Source organism: Podarcis liolepis, assembly GCF_965112155.1.
Source record: "Podarcis liolepis genome assembly, chromosome: 11".
Taxonomy (NCBI): Eukaryota; Metazoa; Chordata; class Lepidosauria; order Squamata; family Lacertidae; genus Podarcis; species Podarcis liolepis.
The window spans coordinates 62,726,490-62,734,963 of NC_139565.1; the positions used below are offsets into that span (position 1 = coordinate 62,726,490).

General features: G+C 52.4%; 1 protein-coding gene across 1 annotated transcript in view; it reads right to left on the minus strand.

The window, feature by feature from the left end:
• LOC310688915 (myogenesis-regulating glycosidase-like) overlaps positions 1-7,135 on the minus strand; it is a 28,656-nt gene extending 21,521 nt beyond the window's left edge. The window contains exon 1 of the mRNA XM_083465961.1: positions 6,577-7,135. The gene's annotated coding sequence lies outside the window, so the exon portion shown is untranslated. The remainder of the gene's footprint in view (positions 1-6,576) is intronic.
• Positions 7,136-8,474: the final 1,339 nt, after the last annotated feature.

An 8,474-nucleotide genomic window follows, 5' to 3' on the forward strand; every position in this document is an offset into this window, starting at 1 on the left:
TGATTACGCCAACGGTAACCTTCCCCCCGGGACCAGCACACTCTCCTTCCTTGGAGGTTTCTCAGCAGAGGTTGGATGGTCATCTGCAATGGACGCATTTCAGGGGGTTGGACTAGACGACACTCGAGGTCCCTTCCAACTATATAAATCTACAATTCTGTGAATAATAATAATAATGATGATGATGATGATGATAAACTATTTATACCCCACCCTTCCTGGTTCAGAAAACCGGGCTCAGGGCAGTTAACAACAAATTTAAAACACTTAATTGATGCAACAAAAAACAGCATAAAATACAGTATAAAACGTGAATAACAGTAAATTCAGAATTCAATAATCAATTTAGGGGGGAAATCAATCCAATAAACATTCAATGATCACCAGGGCTAGCTGGCTAAATTAGTCCTACTTGGGCCAGCGAGGAGACATGGGGAGAATTAGCTGTGGGATCCCAGAGCGGGTGATCTTCATAAAAAAGGGGGGGGAGGGAAGAAAGGGGAATAAAAGATCAGGCTAAGTTCAAATTGAAAGCCAGGTGGAATAGCTCTGTCTTACTGGCCCTGCGGAAGGAAGTGAAATCCTGCAGGGCCCTGGTCTCATGGGCTAGAGCATTCCACCAGGTTGGAGCCATCACTGAGAAGGCCCTGGCCCTGGGGGAGGATAGTCTGACTTCCTTAGGGCCCGGGACCTCGAAACTAGGATTATTCATGGACCTTAAGGTCCTCTGCGGGGCAGACCAGGAAGAAGGCAGACAGGGAGGCACGACAAACTGAGGCTAGTGTAGTGGCCTAATTGTGCTAACAGATCATCTTCCAGGTTCAGAACATGTTATACTCAAATATGTGTAAGTGAAGGTCAAATTATTCATTACCTTAAGGATGTGCCTTAAAAATACATGCTTACGGGGGGAAACCCCCTCTTTTTCTGCTCCCCCCTTCCTCCAAAAGATGTGGAGCTTCTATAAGGAACAATTAATCGGGCCAGGATTATTATTTAGTTGCGATTATTGTGACTGTATGAGCATTTGGGTCCCGTCCAGATCGACAGCTAGCTCTACGATTCATGATTTGTGCAAACAACACAGCCAGGCGGTGTGTTCACACCACACGAACTCCGCAGCAAATGCTGTTATAGGGCAAAGCAGATTAGCAGGTCTCATTTGCACACTGCGAGAGGGAGAAGTAATCAGCACACCTGCACTGAGAGGGAAGCAACTGCAGCAGCCAATATTCTGCGTTCCTAGCAGAAAGGTGACCGAATCAAAGATTCGAGGTGACCTTTCCTCCCATCACCAATGGCAGAAACGCTTCCCATTTTCCCAACTTGTTAATAAGAATAATAATAAGAATAAATTTTATTTATACCCCACCCTCCCTGGCCAGAGCCGGGCTCAGGGCGGCTGATACCAATAAAATCTTGGCTTCCTCTTTAGCCGCGCGCAACCTCTCCAGTCGGAGAGGCTGTGTGCGGCTTTGGCAGAAGCCAAGACAGCGAGCGGAATGGATCCCGCGCGCTGTCTTGGCTTCGTTTTTAGCCGTGGGGCTGGGGCAGGGGAAGCCCAAGCTTCCCCCGACCCCAGCCCCCAGAACAGGTCCAGGAGCGGCGGCAAAGTTGCGTGCAGCCTTGCCGCCGCTCCCGCAGCTTGCGGGGCTGGGGGCGCGCTCCGAAGGTTTGCAGATAGCTGCCTGAAGCCTGGGGAGCGAGAGGGGTCAGTGCGCACCGACCCCTCTCGCTCTCCATGGCTTCAGCGAAAGCAACGCAAAGCCTCCAGAGCATGGAGGGAGCGCTCCCTCTGTGCTTCAGAGGCTTCGCGTTGCTATCGCTGAAGCCAAGGAGCCTGCATTCGCTCCATAGGACGCACACACATTTCCCCTTAATTTTTGGAGGGGAAAAAGTACGTCCTATAGAGCGAAAAATACAGTAAATGCATTCTGCACATCAGCATTCCCCAAGATGGTGCTCTGCAGAAGCACAAAATCTCTGGAGGGCACCAGCTTGTGGGAGGCTGATGTACACAAACCTTTGCTCACTTTGTTCCTTGAATTACAGACTTGGGAGATGGAGGGGAAGAGAGAACGGCAGATGGGGAAATTAGAGGGCTTCTTCTAAGCAACACAGCCCGCCTCTTAAAAAGCATTACAGTCATTTGACATTCAGGACGCCTAATTAGAAAAAAAAAAACAAGAGTCTGAAGAGAACCGCTCGCCCTAAGATCCTGCAGAAAATGAGCATGTATTTCCACCCTACAGCACTGCCCCATTCATTTCGGCGAGCCTCGTGGAGCAGATGTTCCCAGCTGATCATACCTGTTTGTGTGTTATCCATTAAAAACATTTACCCACTTATAGACAGCCTATTCATTCTGAAGGAAATCAGCCCTGAGAGCTCACTGGAAAGACAGATCGTGAAGCTGAGGCTCCAATACTTTGGGTACCTCATGAGAAGGGAAGGTCTGTATAGTTAAAGCTCTGGTTTTCCCAGTAGTGATGTACGGAAGTGAGAGCTGGACCATAAAGAAGGCTGATCGCCGAAGAATTGATGCTTTTGGATTCTGGTGCTGGAGGAGACTCTTGAGAGTTGCAAGGACTGCAAGAAGATCAAACCTCTCCATTCTGAAGGAAATCAGCCCTGAGTGCTCACTGGAAGGACAGATCCTGAAGCTGAGGCTCCAATACTTTGGCCACCTCAGGAGAAGAGAAGACTCCCTGGAAAAGACCCCGATGTTGGGAAAGATGGAGGGCACAAGGAGAAGGGGACGACACAGGATGAGATGGTGGGACAGTGTTCTCGAAGCTACAAACATGAGTCTGACCAAACTGTGGGAGGCAGTGGAAGACAGGAGGGCCTGGCGTGCTCTGGTCCAGGGGGTCACAAAGAGTTGGGCACGACTAAATAACAACAGACAGCCTTCAAAATTGGGCTGTCAGCACAACCCTGGACATGTTTACATGGAAGAAAGTCTCGTTGAATTCAAAGGAGCTTACACCTCGGTAAGTGTGCACAGCCTCAAGGGCTCTCTCATCAGAATCGCAGAACTGGTACGTGCGCAGGAGCCTGTGAATGAGGCCACAAACAGCCAAAAGGCTCCGGGTGACTGTAGCAGCCCAGTTGGCCTGACAGCTGTCACAGACACATGCAATAACCCACTCCCTTCCAGGATTCTTTCAGTGCTGCCACTGCCCCCTTGGCTCAGTCACATCCCCCGTACTACCTCTGACTGTTTTCTTGGCAAAAACCAGCCAAAGGAATCGCGGTGCCTTTGACTGCCATATTCCTCTCCTGCAAGAACAGGCAGGCGCTACCAGAACATGTGGCTGATGGAAAGACAGCAGAGGGAGAGGGTTGGAAGGGCGCTCTGTGTGGGTGGCTGCTGGAACCACTAGCTGCTACAGTCAAGCAGAGGCTTCTCACTTTGCGGAGGCAATTTTGGGAACGAGGGAACAGATTTAGGAAGGCCACTTAGCCCTGATGAGGCTTAAAATGAGAACCCCTCATTTTTTAGTACAGCAGCTGTTTATTTCCATTCATTATGGCAACTTTAAAAATAGTAATCTGAGTGTGCGTGTTTGTTTTAAGCGCACTATTAATATGCATTTACACTGTCAGTTTTATCTTGGTGGTAGTTTTTCCTCTTCCCCAGAAAAGCTGCATCTGAAAGGCAGCAAGGGGTAAAAACCACCCTGAACTGTTTAGAAAGGCAGGAACTCATATTTAAAAAATTAAGCCACCACAGGGACTGCTCAGCTTCCGCCCGGCTTTGCAACCGAAATTATAAACATTCATTTGCTGGGGCAAATCAGAGCCTTCTGTCAGTTTTGCTTCCTCTCATGATTCAGGCCAGCTGCCTATCTGCAGTTTCAGTTTTAAACTCTGCAGGAACATTAAGGCATTTGACTGTTCGTGTATATCTTTCAAAAGGAAGCTTTTTCAAATTGCGGAACTGCTCAGGGGAGGGAGAAGTTTCTTGATGATGTTACAGGCACTAGCCAGTCAGTGCTATGCATCAGACTTGCACCATCACCACCCCACAGCTGAGCCCTAAAGAAAGAGATACATTTGAATGGGACACAGTGCTGCTGTTTCCAGGGTGGCTCCACCACACACACACAAGTTGTGTCTGTGTTCGGTCTCTCTCCACAATCCCGCCCCCTAGAGACCCAGGGACAGGGGGAAAAGAAGGCAAGACGCTTTGTTTGTTGCATTTAAGCAAAAGCAGAGTTTTGCCTTGTGAAGCACCTGACGGATTCCTTCCCTACTTTTAGACTTTACTGCTAAGTTTGACAAGCTAAAACTAGACCAGGACACTTTTCTTTTCCTGCTAGTTAGGGAATAGGAGGAAATTTGTGTGTGTGTTGCTTCTGCCTCTGATGGGGAGGGTGGGGCTGGTATTTCCCTGTCAAATCACTAGAAAGGAAAAGATAAACACTATAATATCCGTTCACCTTTCCTTAAGTAATCCAGAAATGAGACAGGCAAGACATCACCTTCTGGGATGGCTCAGTTTGGAGAGCACGAGAATCTTAAACGCAGGGTCGTGGGTTCGAGCCCAACGTTGGGCAAAAGATTCCTGCACTGCAAGGGGTTGGACTAGATGACCCTCGTGGCCCCTTCCAACTCTGCCATTCCATGAATCTAAAATATAAAGTGCCATTTCTTATTCAAGGGCAAATTTCACCGGCAGAACTGAACCTGCCTCTGGAATGGGGATTTCCCCCTTCTCCTCCTGCCGACTTCTACATTCACACAATCACCTGGATGACTGTAGCTCTGTGGCTGCGGGCATACAGGCGAAGGGGCGTAGCTCAGCGGTAGAGCATCCGCTTAGCCTGTAGAAGGTCTCAGGTTCGAATCTCGGAAACTCCGGGTAGGGCTAGGAGAGGCTCCCTGCCTCACACCCTGGAGAGCTGTTGCCAGTCCGTGCAGACAGCACTGAGGTAGGTAAAGGTAAAGGGACCCCTGACCATTAGGTCCAGTCGTGGCTGACTCTGGGGTTGCGGTGCTCATCTCGCTTTACTGGCCGAGGGAGCCAGCGTACAGCTTCCGGGTCATGTGCCCAGCATGACTAAGCCGCTTCTGGCGAACCAGAGCAGCACACGGAAACGAAACGCCGTTTACCTTCCCACCTATTTATCTACTTGCACTTTGACGTGCTTTCGAACTGCTAGGTGGGCAGGGGCGGGGACCGAGCAATGGGAGCTAACCCCATCACGGGGATTCGAACCACCGACCTTCTGATCGGCAAGTCCTAGGCTCTGTGGTTTAACCCACAGCGCCACCCGCGTCTCTACTGAGGTAGGTAGAGTAGATGAAAAGCCTGACTTGGCATAGGGCTACCCCTGGCATCTCCAGTCAGGAGGAACAAGTAGGAAGTGGAGACCCAGGAGAGCAGCCACCAGTCAGAGCACGAGGCAAACTGGGTTAGAATGACACATAATTTGACAGGTTCCCATGGCTCCCTGGCAGCTCTCCAAGGACGCAACAGATGCACGCTGCAGTGACAGGCAGAGGTGACTTGCTGTACACAAAAAACGCACACCAAAACTAACAGGGGGCAATATTAATCCCGGGATTCGTGAACCCACAAGAAAAGCGAGCAAGGAGCATCCAGCCTGCGTCGTCGGAGATCTGCCTTCGGGAACCAGTTTGGGGTTTGCCGGATAACGTGGCAAGCACCCCCCCCCGCCCGCCCGCGGCTGCAAGGAAACAAGAGTTTAATGTTCCACGAAGAACTTGGGCGTATTATCTATTAACTAGAGGATCAACAGCTTCTCCCTCGGCTCGACCAAAGTCAACAGCTAAGAAGGCGGGGAGGGAAGTGGAAGGAGCGAGGGAGAAGACTCAAAGAAGGGGCTGCGCGCTGGGAAACAGCTGATCCGGCACCCTCTGGCTACCTCCCCCCCACTTTCCTTCTCCGGCTCTGGGCAAGAGGGAAGGCACGCTATTTATGGGGGTCACAGAGTGCGCCTTCATCCGGGCAGGGGGTTTGTGGGTTGCAAACACTCCAGAGAAGGAACGGGGTGGGTGGGTGTTGTGCAACTTTCCAGGCACCCCCCCCCCCCCAGAATTGCAAAGAGGCAGAAAAGACCTTTCGCCCCCCACTCCCAAATCGGGCTGCCTTCAAACCTCCCTCCCTCCCTCTGGCTCTGCAAGAGCGACAACAACACCCCCCCCAAAAAACTCTTGCAACAGGCCAGAAGTTTCAACTTCGACCTGCAGCCGCCGAGCGTTTTGCAAAGCGAGCCTGTCAGGCGGTTGCGCTTGGCGATTCAGCACGCGCGCTGGCAACGGGGAGAGAGAGGGCAGGACCCAGACCCGTGTCAGGATGTGGCCAGGGAGAGAGGAGCCCCCACCTCCCCCTGCACCCCCACCCGGGGTGGGGGAGGGCGCTGTCAGCCTTGCCAAGCGGGCCCGGGATGGGGAGGCTGGGAGGCGCTGCTCCAGCTTGTTTACGCGACCCCTATCGGGCCATGGGAAGAAGGGAGGGCAGCCGAGGTCGGCCCAGCCGCCGCCCCGAGGCGCCTGCAAACCCGGAGCCGGCGGCCACCCCCTTGCATGCGCGCGCGCCTTGCCCACCTCCGTCCGGGGTCCCCGGCGCAAGAGGCGCCTCCGCTGCGGGGCTGCTGACTTGCTGCTGCCGCTGCTTCTGCCGCCGCCGCTGGGCTGCTCTTCAGGTGTGAGGAGGAGGAGGGGGGAGAGAGAGGGAAGAGGGAGGGCAGAGGAGTCTGGGAGATGTAGTTTGCCAAGGGGAGGAGCAGCCCCCGAGGAGGATCCCGGGCGCGCCGCCGCCGCCGCCGTCTCCGCGCCTCGCCTCTCCGCCCGCCCGAGCTGCAAGCAGGCGAGCGCCAAGGCGCAGCGGCGGCTGCTTTGGAGTTGCTCTTGCAAGATCTCTTGTAGATCCAAGATCCCCTCCCCTTGCAAGCCATCAAGCGAGGCGAGAGTCCAGGGGATTCAGGCGCTCACGCTCAGGGTCCCCGTTTCTTTTTGGGAATGCGGTCCAGCAGAGACTAGGGTGACTCTATGAGTGGAGTTTTCTTCTTCTTGGGAGAAAAGCAATGACAAACCTAGACAGCATCTTAAAAAGCAGAGACATCAAAGGTCCGTATAGTTAAAGCTATGGTTTTCCCAGTAGTGATGCATGGAAGTGAGAGCTGGACCATGAAGAAGGCTGATCACCAAAGAATTGATGCTTTTGAATTCTGGTGCTGGAGGAGACTCTTGAGAGTCCCATTGACTGCAAGAAGATCAAGCCTATCCAATCTTAAGGAAATCAGCTCTGAGTGCTCACTGGAAGGACAGATCCTGAAGCTGAGACTCCAAGACTTTGGCCACCTCATGAGAAGAGAAGACTCCCTGGAAAAGACCCTGATGTTGGGAAAGATGGAGGGCACAAGGAGAAGGGGACATCAGAGGAGGAGATGGTGGGACAGTGTTCTCGAAGCTACCATTGGGAGCCGCTGGGAGAGATCATCAGGAGGTTTGGGCTGGGTGTTCATCAGTATGCAGATGATACCCAGCTCTACCTCTCTTTTAAATCAGAACCAGTGAAGGCGGTGAAGGTCCTGTGTGAGTGTCTGGAGGCGGTTGGAAGATGGATGGCGGCTAACAGATTGAGGTTGAATACTGACAAGACAGAAGTACTGTTTTGGGGGGACAGGAGGCGGGCAGGTATGGAGGATTCCCTGGTCCTGAATGGGGTAACTGTGCCCCTGAAGGACCAGGTGCGCAGCCTGGGAGTCATTTTGGACTCACAGCTGTCCATGGAGGCACAGGTCAAATCTGTGTCCAGGGCAGCTGTTTACCAGCTCCATCTGGTACGTAGGCTGAGACCCTATCTGCCTGCGGACTGTCTCACCAGAGTGGTGCATGCTCTGGTTATCTCCCGCTTGGACTACTGCAATGCACTCTACGTGGGGCTACCTTTGAAGGTGACTCGGAAACTACAACTAATCCAGAATGCGGCAGCTAGACTGGTGACTGGGGGCAGCCGCCGAGACCATATAACACCGGTCTTGAAAGACCTACATTGGCTCCCAGTACGTTTCCGAGCACAATTCAAAGTGTTGCTGCTGACCTTTAAAGCCCTAAACGGCCTTGGTCCAGTATACCTGAAGGAGCGTCTCCACCCCCATCGTTCTGCCCGGCCACTGAGGTCCAGTGCCAAGGGCCTTCTGGCGGTTCCCTCATTGCGAGAAGCAAAGCTACAGGGAACCAGGCAGAGGGCCTTCTCAGTAGTGGCGCCTGCCCTGTGGAACGCCCTTCCAGCAGATGTCAAAGCGATAAACAACTACCTGACATTCAGAAGACATCTTAAGGCAGCCCTGTTCAGGGAAGTTTTTAACGTGTGATATTTTACTGTATTTTTGGTTTCTATGGAAGCCGCCTAGAGTGGCTGGGGAGGCCCAGCCAGATGGGCGGGGTATAAATAATAAATTATTATTATTATTATTATTATTACCAGCATGAGTTTGACC